General features: G+C 33.2%; 2 long non-coding RNA genes across 4 annotated transcripts; one reads left to right on the plus strand and one right to left on the minus strand.

Moving 5' to 3' along the window:
• Window positions 1-590: 590 nt before the first annotated feature.
• Window positions 591-14,303, minus strand: LOC121131295 (uncharacterized). Of its 2 annotated transcripts, none has more exons than XR_011784018.1 (4): window positions 14,162-14,303; window positions 1,835-14,093; window positions 1,359-1,772; window positions 591-1,295 (listed from the first exon to the last, which is right to left on the minus strand). It is a non-coding gene; the product is annotated as an uncharacterized lncRNA (long non-coding RNA). The 2 variants fall into 2 exon arrangements; XR_005869003.2 differs by having other exon boundaries at window positions 1,835-14,096; window positions 14,162-14,302.
• On the plus strand, window positions 14,092-14,966 carry LOC121131294 (uncharacterized). 2 transcript variants are annotated; one of them, XR_005869002.2, is made up of 3 exons: window positions 14,092-14,228; window positions 14,298-14,760; window positions 14,829-14,966. It is a non-coding gene; the product is annotated as an uncharacterized lncRNA (long non-coding RNA). The 2 variants fall into 2 exon arrangements; XR_011784019.1 differs by lacking the exon at window positions 14,092-14,228 and having other exon boundaries at window positions 14,313-14,453; window positions 14,514-14,760.
• Window positions 14,967-15,200: the final 234 nt, after the last annotated feature.

Below are 15,200 nucleotides of genomic sequence, written 5' to 3' on the forward strand. Positions count from 1 at the left end.
CATGAGTAATTCCTTGGTCACTATGGAAACATATTCCGAGGGTTGAACTTCTTTTACATTACCATTTAAGTGAAGATAGCCAGTCGAATCTCATTCCCTTATATAAATTATCTTACTTTCGTCCAATCCAATCCTCATTCAAAACGATAAAACTAATTCCTCGGTCACTAAGGAAACATATTCCGAGGGTTGAACTTCTTTTACAATATCATTTATGTGAAGATGAGAAGAGCCAGTCGAAACTCATCAGGGAACTCTTTCGGAAGTAACAGGAAAACTAAAGCAAGCACATAAATAGATGAAGTCCTCGTCCTACCTCATCATCATCAAGAGTTAAAGAAACGTGCTTCAATTGTATTGGGTTTTCCTTTTATAAATGATATTTAAATAAAAATTGGAAAATGTAGAGGTTGTAAATTTTGCATAAACAAACATTTAAAACAGTCGCGTAAAAAATAATCTGTAAAAACATTAATAAATAGTTGAATCACTGTTATCTTGATCCTGATGTTTTTTTATTTCTAAAAATTTCTAAATTGTATTTCATTATGAACCTTATTCGCAGAATAATACCTAATGAAACGACAAAGTAGAATATTTCGAAATATATTTGAAGTTCCAAGTTTAAAAAAGAAGGCTTTAATTAAATATAATCTACATAATAAAAAATATACCATCATACATTTATGTTAAATATACAAAATTAAACAATTGGAATCATATAACTAATAACAATAACATATATTAGAATATATATAAATAATAACATATAATATACAGAATATTGAAATAATAGATTGATCCAAATAATATTTTCTTGTTCTGACACCGGAATCCAGTTAAATATGTCATAACTTTAGGTTGCAAAACACAAGCGAGACGTGGAGTTTAATCAAAAAGATAATCACCCCTCTTCTTCATGTGGAAGTTGATATATACAATTGTGCACATGATCGATATATCTCAACGGATGAGATCTAAATAATTATTAATAATAAAATAAATGTCAAAATAATAAAATTAGACAATAAATATACTAATGATAAAAATGTTAGAAATAAATCCATCTTAAAGATTTAGAGCAAAAGCTAATTATGTAGTAATGTCCGGCGATATTACTTCTTATTAAGGGCATCAAAAAAGATCCCCCCCCCGTTATTTATGCTTGTATAAGAGTATACTATTATCATGAAGGATACGCACAATTGCTACACCTAATGGAACTACCCCTGTTGTTGTGACCATTTAAGCAGTTGTTTTTGCCTTTTCTTGGAGCTTATCAACCATAGCTAAGCCTTAAAAGATAAAAAAAGTAATATTTATTGACTATGTAATATTGGAAAACCTAATGATCATACCCAAGTCTTTAAGTGAAGAAACTAGTCTCAGACAAGCTAGTTGCGAACCATCCAAAGCTACTACCCCCGTTGTTGTGACCATTTAAGCACTTTTTTTTGCCATTGAATGAGTTGTGTATCATAATTCTTGATAAAATCATATTTTAGGGTTAGATTTAAAAAAAAATTGAATACTTAATGTTAGAGAGTACAAAATTCAGAGTTCCATTTCGAAATTAGTAAATATTTTATACTTTTTACTGATAACTTGATCGTCATTTGGTGTGGATGACTCAAAACATTTTTATATGTATTTCTATAAATGACATCAGTACCAACATCCTCCATTAATTTAATGATGGTTCCTCGGGAAGGGATAGGTTTACCCGTGTATTTCTCCATAAATTTCTTGGAGCCTATCAACCATAGCTAAGCCTTAAGTGATAAAAAAGTAATATTTATTGACTATGTAATATTGGAAACCCTAATGATCATACCCAAGTCTTTAAGTGAAGAAACTAATGTCAGACAAACTAGTTGCGAACCATCCAAATATACTAATTTACTACTCCCGTTGTTGTGACCATTTAAGCACTTGTTTTTGCCATTTAATGAGTTGTGTATCATAATTCTTGATAATTTTAGCTAAAATAGAATCATCTTTTATGAATAGATTTAAAAAAATGAATACTTTCTGTTAGATGGTACAAAATTCAGAGTTCCATTTTGTAATTTGGTGTGGATGCCTCTATACATGCTGAAAACTATCTTAAATTCACAATTTACAATGGGGGTATTTCTATAAATGAGATCATTACCAGTATCCTCCATTAATTAATGATGGTTCCTCGGGAAAGGAATTTACCCGTGTATTTCTCAATAAATGTTTTGAACGTAGGATGATTAGCAATGGATAAGGTTATATTACATGCAATAAGCAAATTTGTGATATCAAAGTTAAAGTCTGACTTGATGACATCGTTAACTTGATTTTATAGACGAATATCCATACTCATGATATGAGGATAATGAGTGGCGTGTTATTATAGAGAGGGGACTAAAGGCACATTTATATCGACAAATCCGACAAGCCATCTGTTTCTCATCCGGTAAGTATTTTCCAAATTCCTGGGCCTCCATTTTCAGAAATCCAGACAGAAGACGACGTTATTTTAGGCATTTTATTCAGTTCTCTATCCACTGTCGGCATCTAATATTATATTAATATTGAATAATAAAAGTGGGAATGATAACGTTCTTGATACAAGAAGATGTATGTTATTTAATCAATGATGCCATTAGTATTTCTTCCCTTCTCTTCACACGCTTTCGTATTCTTACCTAAATTATCAACCTTGTCTATATTTCAAATTGGAAATTCTAGCAATAGTGACGTCATAGTGCTTGGCGTGTTTTGTCAAAATCAGCCTATTTTGTCAAGCAATTGGTGTAAATTATAGTACCGACTGCCGGGGAAAAAAAACAGATTTTGTCAAAACACATAACCACTCATCTACTATGACTTCAATATTAAAAGCGTAGTGGAAGTCAAACATCAGTCGTATACGCGTTATGGACCATAAGGTTATACCATAACTTATGGTATAACCTTGCTTCAAGCGTCATTTCTAGCAAAGAACTAGAAAGGGTTGGAATTGAGAGAGGCCTTAAAACCTCTCAGAAGGAAAACGTGTCTGCCGAATGAAAGGAGAGAACAACATAAAAAAAGTAATTTATTACTTATTTAAAAAATATAATTTATTCTATAATTTATTGCAGTAGTAAAGGGTTGAAATTTATGTATTCAACTTTTTTTTATTTCGTTATAAATTTTGAGAAAGAGGACGTATTAACATTTTTATTAATTATTGTTTTGTAATCTATGATATTATTATTCAATGATTATGTACTGCTTTTAATTTATAATATTTATTTTACGTAAATAAAATTTAAGTTTTTAATCTGATTAATGAAATTATTATAATTATTGTCCTCGGAGGACAATGTGGGATTTACAGGGTCCACAAAAAGTTATGTTTAATGTTTATTAAAGTACTAATGATATAACTAATTACATAATTTGCATATAATTATAGACATAGGTCGACTCAAGTAGTAGTGGAGCCTATCCGAGTCGAAGAAATCAGAGCTATTCTGATTGCAGCCGTAGCTTAATATTCTGCCTTCTCCGTTAGGATTCCAAGGGCGCATCAGTCTTCATGGAACTATACTGTGGACATAGTACACTCATTGTCAGATAAAACTTCGAATTCTTGCACTGCTTAATCCACAATTATAGAAAATTTAGGAGCTATTCTGGATCTACAGAATAATTATTGTTTTATCCTTTTATTTAAATATTATGTAACTATTGCTTTATCTTTTTATGAAATTTTTAGCTATTTGGTGGCTTTGGATTGTTTATTTATTTACTGCCGAATTTTATATAAGGAATCTTTTGTTGAAAATGGATTGTTAACAAACATCATCTATAGCAATTTTTCAGGATATCTGACATTTGTTTAGGGAATTAACTTTAAACTAAAATGTTTAGTTACATATATATATATATTTGCATGTAACTTCTCTAAATAAATAATGTAATAAAAAAAATAAAAAACTACTCTGACAAGTCCCATGCAGCCACTATGGAGGACTTCAGTGAGTCCACATTTGAGTGTGAGGTCCAGTTGGTTTCCCTCTCCAATGTGCCACATATAGAAAAGTCCAGTGGATTCAAACCTGGTGAGGAAGGGGCCATATCTCTTTGGACCAGAATCGAGCCACGTTATCTGTGCAGAACTTTTGGTACTTGGCGTACGTTTGAGAGAGGGCACCGTCCTGAGTCCACAAGTAGTTACTCTCCGGGTAGTTGGTCTTCAGCCATGGCAAGATGGTGTACCTAAGCACCTTATAGTAGGCCTCCTGGCTCACTAGCACTGCCAGAGAGATCCAATGGCTTCGGAGGAGATAGGCTATTACTATTTGAAACCATATTCGATAGAATAATAGATATATATAGAACAATTCCAATACACCGTTAATTCGCTATTTTTTTATTTTTTTTTCGTTTTACTCCCGACACTATGTGTAGTCTTGTTTTACTTAATACTAACTAACTTTATTATATAATTTACACGTGTACTACAAACATTTGAGACGCCGATAAACAAACAGCAAAAGCATAAACAGACATAAATAAATACATACATAACATTATAAGTTATAGAGTGTTTTCGCTAACGTAATAAATGGTATCAGAATTAGAGTGAGACGCTATCTTTGGGATATAGTTGATATGTTTATTACATAAAAATGGATATTTGAATGAAATCAAAATAATATGTAGAGTCCCTAAAAATGGCTGGATTTTACAATTATTATTTTTCGATCGATTAGGGACGAAAAAAGTAGGATATAATTAAGAGAAAATATCTTATTCTATCCATTGTAAAAGTTAATTTTTATCTAGAACGATGTAACTTTTCATATACATTTTAGAGTCTGATATATAATAAAACTAGGTGATTGAGGGATAGAGAGTAAAGGTTTAAGTCCTTTTATTTGTTGGTTCTATTTTTACATTCACAGCTTTCCTTAATATTAATGAAAAGAGGGATTTTAGTGTTATAAGTTTGGTTGTTTAGGCTTCCCAAGTGGCCAACATCAACAATGCTCACTTCACATGAAAGCTCTCTATAAACAATGTTCTCTAAAAGTCCACGTTATGTACAGGGTTCGGAAGCAAAACATGGACTGTTAATAAATGCAAATTATGTAATTAACTAGAGAGGTTTTGTGATTTTTTCATGCATGTTTCGAATCACCTGTCGTTTCTACACAAGTAAACAATAATAAACATTTCTCAAATCTTTAATCATGAGTGAGCAAGAAGCAAAAAGGCAAAGGATCTCAGACCTTCTGTATGCCAAAATTGAGGTGACAGAGATTATGGACATTTTAAAGTGCTCCAGTAGCCTCATTTTCATGGTGGCCAAGATGAAAAAGGATGGAAAAGACCTCTCAACGAAAGAAGGAAGTGGGGGACACAACTTGAACAGGGATTCTGAGTTTCTGGGCGACCTAAAGAAGACGATCAAGGAGGACCCCAAGAAATCCATGAGTCGCCTCTCTAACGAGTTTGACGTGGACATGGGGACAATCAGGAGGGTTGTGAAGGAGGACTTGGAGTTGTCCTCTTACACAAGGACCCCACGCCACCTGTTGACGGACACTCTGAAGGAAAGGACTGTTGAGGTGCAAGAAAGTTGGTGCATGGATCAACACAAATGTATCCACAGTAAAAATTTTCTCTGACGAGAAGATTTTCATCGTGGACCAGGTCTACAACCGTCAGAATGACCGTTGGCTAGGGGGATCACCATAGGAGGTCAAGGGAGTGTTCCGTACAAAACATCCGGCCCAAAAATGGTCTGGGGGGGTCGTGGCGTCCGACAGAAAGAAGATGCCTCCCTTCTTTTTAAGGCTGGGAAGAAAATCGGCCAGTAGGCCTACTACAAGGTGTTGAGATTCACCATACTACCATAGCTCAAGGCCACCTACCCAGAGGACAACTATGTGTGGACCCAAGATGGATGGTGCACCCTCACACATATCGGCCAAATGTCAGAAGTTCTGCGCCGACAACATAGCTAATTTTTGGTTCAAGGACATGTGGCCATCATCTTTGCCGGATTTGAACCCGTTGGACTTTGGAGAGGGGGACTAACCGGACATTTCACCCGAACGTGAACTCCCTGAAGGCTGCCATTGTGAAGGAGTGGAACAACTTGTCCGAGAAGTTCATCATCAGCTCCTGCAAGGCTTTCTGCCGCCGTGTGGAGGCTGTGATTGCTGCTGAGGCGGCCATATTGAGTGAAAATGTTCACAAAGTTTTGTTAAAAAAAATTTCAAAATTATTTATCAAAAAATAAAATTATTGACATTTTCCTAAAATAAGTAATTCAGTCCATGTTTTGCTTCGAACCCTGTATGTACATATACTATATTTAAAGTTATGTCAAACATTTTAGACTCTGTGTAGAATGTAGACATTGATGGGAGCTATGCTATATATTGTATGAAGTGAGGAATTTGTTTGTTTTTACCATATATTATTCTCGGTTTCAATATTTTGTAAAACTTTTAGGTTCATTATACAATACATAAAAACTAAATAGAAATAATGAGGAAATATTTGAGAAATTGCATTTGTGGGTTGATGTTGCTTCAATTCTTTTAAAACGCACTATTCATTGTTTTCTTATTTGATTTTGGAATATATGCCTTTTTGTTCAAACTTCTGTCAAATTCGGTTGATTGCTGGTTCATCCGTTTATCAATGAAAAATTTCCTTTGATACGTTTATTTAAAAAAATGTCGATCATATGATCATATTTTTTTCAAAAAATCGTTGGCTACGAAAATAAAATATTCCTTGATAGCAGATAGCAATTTAGAGGTGTTACAGCTGACGGCACTTATTCATTTGAATTTTTTCTTCCCATGACTGGATTCACTTTGTTAATTCAATGGGGGCATGCGTGTTGTTTACTTATATTCATTTCTATACAAAGCGACACAGAGTGGCGTTTCTTGTGGCAAAATAATAAAACTCCCTGAATGATAATAAAAATTTAATATAAAATATGGGTGTATGTACATGCAGGGTGCTGTGAATATTCTTCCGGGCATGCGCCAACAACAAGCTTGGTGGGGATAATATAAATGCATATTTTAGTTTCCTTATGCTCGAAGTATTGTGTTGATCCCTATTTAATACTGCAGTCCTGTCCCAAACAGTTCAGTCCCACATTTCAGTCCTTAAAGAAGGTAAATGGGAAATGGTACCCTAATTGCAGGTGATCTCAACGTCACCTTCAAACCAGATAGAGATGCTCGTGGATAAAAGGGGTCAAATAATAAAGCCAATACCTAAAATCCGGAAAAGATAATTAAAACTCTGAATTTGTACCATCTGGGTTCGACCACGGAAACAGACTCTCCTCTAATGACGTTCCACAAAAAGACCGACCAAGTCTGGAAGGGATATATATGGACGACTTGATTATATTTTTTCATCATATAGAGCATCAAAACTTCTTTAAAATTTTAAAGTTCTTCCATCCTACATTTGGGGACACCACCCAGTGTCTATATCATTTGGTTACCCACCTGGATCCTATCAATCTATTATTTCAATATTCTGTATTTATAATTTATTGTTATTATTAGTTATATGATACTAATTGTTTAATTTTGTATATTTAACTTAAATGTATGGTGGTTTATTTTTTAGTATGTAGATTATATTTAATTTAAGCCTTCTATTTTAAACTTGGAACTTCAAATATATTTCGAAATACTCTTACTTTTTCTTTTTATTAATTATTTTTCTGATAATATAGTTCTTCATGAATTACAATTTCATGGAGTGTGACGTTTTCAAATCTACTGTAACGGATAAAAACCGTCTAAGTTAATTATACGTAGTATATCTTTATTTAACATTTTGCCAATAAATACTTACGTTATACCCTCAAAAATCATAATAAAGCAGGCAACTGATAAATACTGATGTGATTATCAGTAAGAATCACTTCAGTATTTTTAACAATACCGCACACGTTTTTCTCTACAATATTATCAATTATATGTATCATATTAATATCTCTTATTTTATTCATTTAGAATTGTAGTGTCTGGAAAAGGAAGTATGACTTGAATTCACTAATTCAACATTTATATTTTATCTACTAAAAATATATATTATTACAGTTGTATGTTTGTATGTCACGCGGATTAGTAAGTATTTTTAGTATCTACTATAATATAATATTATTGTACGTGATAGTATATCCACAGATTAGCAAGTATTCTTAGTATGTGCATAATAAAATAATATGGCCAAGTCGTTTAGTTTATATATACAGTTATCTTACTTCAACTGACTTTATTGGAGTCCTTCTATGAGACATATTATTGGTATAAACAAGACGAGCTCTAAGAGGTCCTTCAGTGCTCTTGGAAGATTCTACGCCAAACTAAAATCAACCAATCAATTATAAGCATTAATAAATGAGAACATGCAAAAAAATAAAAATATAAATGAGTGCATTTAAATAAAATCATAAATTGAGAAAATAGAAATAAAAGCGTAAAATGAATGATAAAATCCTTGGTGCAGGATCTAAAATAAGTTTTAAAAAGCAGGGAGAATGCTCTAAACACCAAAAGCAGGCTTCAAACGGTCGACCAATACAATGTCGCACCGATGACCCAAGTCAATTTTGAAAGTCCTGTCGGATTTAGACAATACATTGAATGGACCAAGGTACGTAGAAGATGAAGCTGGCTTGATCGGCCTGTTTTTAATAAAAATTTGACTCGCCTTTTTGAGTGCATCTAGAGAAAACTGGACTCGGCTTGAAGGTTGAGAAATAATTCGCGGCAGAATATGTTTCCGATTTATCACTGCCGAAAAGGTTCCTGTCCTTCGGAGCATCAGATGAATCTGCCAACGACATAGGTAAGCGGGGAGCTGATCCCAACAAATGGTGCAATAGCGAAAATGAGGCTCCCGGTAAAGATAGGATGGATGCCTTGCATAAATCCACCTTACTGAACACTTTGGATCCTCCAAGGCCTTAAGAGTCCCTCATATTGGGAAGGGAATAGTGATCCAGCTCAGACATGCGACCGAAGTAATTATCAAGTGTTTCACCGAGTACCGAACAGTTGTGTGAGAATCCCAGGAAGAGAAGAGCAAAGGGAACTGTTCCATGAACTCGTCCTCACGTGTGATTTTGTTGAGGTGAAGGCATGTCGGTCTTTTAAAAAGAGAGCTACTCATGACGTCAGTGCTTAAATTGTGACGTCGTAAAAAATCAACTCCCAAAATTGGAGGAACCTTGTCTACTACATAAAAAATCCAAGATAAGTTCTTCCCGTCAAGGACGATATCCAGGGACGACGTCCCCAAAGGAACAACTCTTTGTCCTCCGAAGGCGACCAAGGACCGTACCTTAGTCTTTCTAAAACCTTAAAGTGCCAATTTTTTGGGTAAAACAGAGACTTGAGCTCCTGAATCCATAAGGAACTTAATTTTGTTTTTAGTGTCGATCGTGTAAATTAGATACTTGTCTGGGTTTAATACTCCAAAGAGCTGAGGACTACTTAGTTTTTGGAGATGAGAGAAAAGAGGGGACAGGGGTGCGGAGCACGTCTTTGCCTCAGCGCCGTATGTCCTGTGCTTATAGCAAATGGAAATTTGCTTCTTCTTTTCTTTCCAATTCACATCTCTTTTCCTTCTCGCCATAGACGTTTAAATATTTCACGCGGGCTTGAGTAAGGAGAATAAAAGACGGTATCCCAACCGTAGCGGATTTCTTTAAACCATCACAAATTCTTCGGACTTTGTTTGTCTGTGCATGGGCCATGGGTCTGTGTGAGTCCGGGACGGATCGTATCACCATCTCCCTGCATAAGGAATCCCTCAAGTCATGTACGAATGCCGGGTCGAGGAGTTGGCGAACCTTCGCCATTATCTAGCTCAGGGAAAGAGATTCGTCCTTTAGAACATCCAGGACACTCCGAATCCGTTATTGGGGAGAAGTGCCGTACTTCTTAATAAAGCAATCCTTGATCTCCGCGTAAGAACCCCCCAAATCTTCGGGTGGAAAGTTTCTGAGGATATGGCAGGGTAGCTATTTGTCTTCTCTTCGTCTTCTACAATCCCGTATCTCCTGAAGATTGAATCCACTCTAGCGAACCAGATTTCAAAGTCCTCTTCATCGAAGTGAGGAAGTCGTACCTCTGTGATTCGAGATCGTACCGACACCGGTACATCTGGGACGGACCGCGTTGGAGGATTTGAAGCATTTGCCTCCTCCACAGTAGAGAGCTCTGAAGGAGGTTCCTTTGACCTAGTGATTGGCATTGTGTTCAAATGTTGGGGGGTCACCAAAGAAGAAGCCTACACATGTTGGTTATCTTACTTCACTGACTTTATTAGAGTCTTTCTATGAGACATATTATTGGTATAAACAAGAAGAGCTCTAAGAGGTCCTTCATATTTAATAAAAGTAAAATTTGTGGATCTGGTAGTAACTTTGTGGCTAATGAACGCCGATACTAGTAGGTGTACGCATATAGTCCATAAAATAAAAGTTGTAGATCATGAAAAGGTGTAATTTATCGGCCAGTTGTTTTTTTTTTTGGTTTTTTCAATAACCTATATGCCAAGGAATAGAGAAATCTGTTATAAAAAAACAGGGATGGCAAGAACGAAATAAATCCAACTTTATAAAATTAATTCGTAAACTTTACAACGTTAAAAAAGTTTCCTCTATGTATTACCTAACTTTTTGTATAGAAAAAAGTTTGCACAATTTCCCCGTATAATCCATTTTTTACTTTTGAAGGTAAAAATAAACGGTCAACATTTTGGTCGAAATTAGGGTTTCTCCGAATAATCACTAACAATTTCGAAGTTTGCATGGAAAAGAAAAGTTATGCCCTGTCCTTAAATTTTTTTTAAGCTTTTAAAACATGCAAATATTTTGAAAACTATGAATTTTCTTGATGATACAAAAATCCAGGGGAAAAAAAAGAAAATGTAGCTCTCCTGTGCGTCATCCTTTTATTTTTTTTCCCGTCTCTAGCAAATAAAATATTTTTAGGCTTAATAAAATTGTATTTTTTCTACTTTCTTTAAAAATGACCTTGCAACGAAAATTTGTAATGAAGTAAAAAATTGTAGACAAGGATTTAAAGTTTTTGTTGCATGCAAATTTGTAACATAAAATTTTATGTGTCACTGAAATATACTTCATTTTCTGAATAATTTTTTTTTCCATATTTTTTTTCAAACGTCAATTTTCAGTTTTTTAAGAAAAAATACCATAAGAAGATGCTTTTTGCACAAATAAATGCCGTCGCAATTTATTAAGCAGAGTATTTTCCATTTCCAGACACTTTTCTAAATAATATTTGCAAAACTGAACCAGTTAAAGCGGCTTATAATTTTCGACAGCATTATCCACCAAGCTTTTTTTGTTTTTGCAGGTTAGAAAAAAACAGAGGTAGGAAATTGTTTTTCTTTTAAATGCAAATAAATGGTACTGATTTTTTTGGAAAATTTGCAAATTTATGTTTTTTTTAAAATTTTCTTTGCGAATTTCGATATGGGAATTTTTTTGTAAAAAAAAGAGAATTATCTTCCAGACAATTATTCTGATTTATATATGTTAGTATGCTATTTGAAGTTTAAAACACAATATAATTTTTAAAAACATTGAAATCCCTTTTTCTCGGAAAAATGAACAACAATTGGTAAATTCAGCATAAATATAAAAGTTGACTCATGTCCTAAATATTTTATATAGTTTTAAAAAATTCAAATATCTTTAGAAATAATAATTTTATGGCAGATACAAATATCAAATTCCCCCCTTCCACCAATTCTCTTCTTCCCCCTCCTCTATATATATGTGGCGATATCATTAAAACAAGCTGGGATACTTTTTCTCAATATTGCGACAGTATGATTAACATATCCGTAGATATGAATGATTAGGAGCCGCGGTTTTTAAGGTTAACTGAACCTGATAAAAATCGGCTATTTGGTAACATTGACCATAAAAGATGCTGAGACGTAATGACGTGAAAATTATTTTTAAAGACGAGTGTTAAAAAAACAAGAAAAGGATTAGCTGGTTAAGCCTCACCAACTGAAATTGATAATATGAAAATTTGATTTAAAGTTCAAATACTGCGCGAACAAATTGATTGAACTTGTATATAATATGTTCATGTAAAAATTGAAACAAATATCTATAATATTAATAACTTGCTGGATAACTTTTCAGTGCTTAAATATTGTATTTGACACTTTAAAAAACCCTTTTCCATTTTTCATTGAAGTAAAAAAACTTATTATGCTTTTTTCTCTGTTTCATCATAAAAATCATAGCTTGCTTTTATCTTATCGCCACAAATATATGTATTTTAATGTATTATTATAATAGAATAAATAACAACGCAAATATCAAGGTAATTCAAAAATTTCTTCACAAAACATCATCAAATGTTCCCTACTACATTTCATATAATTAAAACATTTTTCCAATTTTTTTTTTTTTTTATGACAAAAAAATACCCGTGGTTTTTTTTTAAACATTTTTTTCGCATATTTCTTAAAACTTCTAAATACAGACATTTTAAATGGAATACAATAAGGTGATAACCTTGTTTATATATTTTATTAAATTTTTTACCTCCTAAATTTAATGGAAACCAAAATATTTACACATTTTGGTCCAAACTTCAAAGCATAAAACATTAAAAACTAAAATTGTATAATATAACTAATATTTGCAAATTATTTGTATAAAATCCTTAATCGCTGCTATTGACTCTGATGTGGGGAAGGTGTCAGTTCGTTTAATTTTTTTAGCTTAAATGACTTAATTTACATATTTTGGTTAAATATTTGGAAATTGGCTAATATTGACTCTAATGTGTGTCATGTTTTGAAATGATATCTGGTTAAATAAATTGTTAACTAAATTAATTTAGGATTGCAAGTTATTTTGCGATTTAATTAAAGATGGCGCCACTTATTAGCTACTAGTCATATATATAATAAAAGTAAAATCTGTTTCTGTGTTAGAAAACGTAACTGAAAATATGTTGTTACTAGACTCTGAAACCGGCAGAGTAACGCCTATGGACCATAAAATAAAAGTTGTAGACAATGGGAAGGAGTATCCAATGGAATGGATTGTCTTCCGGTAACCGTATGCCAAGGTGTGGAGAAACCCGTTCCAACAAAAAATTGGCAAAAACGAAATAAATCAAACTTCGTAGTTATCCATTCGAAAAAATTTTAACCATAAGTTTCCTCTATGTTTTGGCTAACTTTTTGCATAAAAAAGAGCATGCAAAATTTTGCCGTTTAACCCACTTTTTTACATTTGAAGCTAAAAAAAAAAGGTCACAATTTCGGGTTTCTCGGAATAATCACTAACAATTTGTAAATTTGCATTAATATGAAAAGTTGCGCCCTGTCCATTAGTTTTTTTTAAGCTTTAAAAAAATATCAAATATCTTTAAAACCAAGAATTTCATAGATGTTACAAAAATCCAGGTAAAAAATTATTCTTCAAGGATTAGTTTTGCTCTTACTCTCCACCAATCTATTAATTGTACGTAATTGAACATCCTTGAAGCGGTCTTCAATAACAAAAATACATTGTCGAGTTAACAACTCTTTCTCACGGATTGCATCTAGAATTTCGTTCAACAGAAATGTAGCTGCAGCTACCTTCAACTTTGCCTGACGAAGTTCCCAATTTTTTTTTTCACGGTCATGGCTTTTGTCTAATAGTGATTGCAAATTATCACATTTGATTTTCGCCAAATTTATATCAGATGGTCTATGCTTATTATTCTATTGTAATCGATCTCATTTTTGGTTTCCATTGGAATAATGAGAATATTACTATCAACCAAATGATCCTCATCCTCAGTTCGGCAAGTTGAAAGTCGACGCTTTATCCCCCGGTGTTGATTAGTAGTATTTGAACCGTCATTAAATTTGGTAGTAACGCTGTTGTATTTTAATTTCCTTATGGCTCTCAGAGACATGGTTGCTTAAATAGTCCTCCAGCAAATAGTGATCAGAGCATTATACAGAATGAGAGGATTGTGTGAAGTCTTTTCGACGGACAGCCTTAACCCATTTATCCCGAATCTCTACTATCATACAGGAAAACGAAATGTAAAATTGAATCGGGAGATATGATTTTCAATCTAAGCTTTACCTGGATCTCTAAGAAACCTATGGAATCTACGTCCAGATGAAGGACCCTTATCCAAATTGGAGCAACCGTAAGCAGAACAATATTTAACCATTTTTGTAAAATTTTCCTCTACAACTATCTTTTTTACGAATTACAGAATATGTCTTAGAAATTACACTCACATGAATCAATTAATAATTCTAATCTATAAGTTATAACTATGGCATTAAAAATGAATTACATTTGAATAAAATAATTCTTAGATTAAGAGGTTAAGAATCTCATTTTTTTTAAATCTACAATACCAACTTGAGTAATTATATTCAAATCTGACGACATAAAAAAAGTTGACCTATCAGTTTATTTCTTTTAGCTGACGTTGAAAATAACATACCCCCCCCCCCTCATTCATTCCTGAAAACCGAAGATTTTAATCTACTACTGCCTTACTATGCCAAACTGCCAATAGAAATTCCTTGTCGCCTCTATGTATTTCTTTCTCTATGGAGTTACCCATTTGAAGCCATAAATGGCCTTCGTTTTTGTGTGGATGCCGTAAAGTCATTAATTATTTTTATTATCTGTTTTAGAGAAGAGGGTGTCAATAGATCAAACTATAGGTCTAGCCAAACTAGAACTTTAATATCTAAAATAAATAGTATCTTTAAATTATATTTTATTTTTGCAGATTAAACATTGGAGCAACGTCGAATGGGCCCACGGTATCGAATTACATGACTCAACGTATCGATTAGCTGCTGCTGCGATTTTTGTCAATATACATGTTATAGTTATTCGTCTCAAAATAAAAGATAATTTTAATTAATTAATCTCTTTTTTAAGTTCCGGTACTATAATTTTGATATACCTATCGAATACGACGCTAGATGATTACTACTAGAATTGTATTTATGTAATCAGGGAACACCACCCTCCCTCAATTATCCCTACAACGATAAATAATGTGCCCCCTTCTCCAATGTATTTGAGCTTACGAAGTCAAAGCATTCGTTAGATTTAGAGGAATAGAAATTGTAAGAACAGGGTCTTTCTTATACTG

This window comes from Lepeophtheirus salmonis, chromosome W, assembly GCF_016086655.4.
Source record: "Lepeophtheirus salmonis chromosome W, UVic_Lsal_1.4, whole genome shotgun sequence".
NCBI lineage: Eukaryota > Metazoa > Arthropoda > Copepoda > Siphonostomatoida > Caligidae > Lepeophtheirus > Lepeophtheirus salmonis.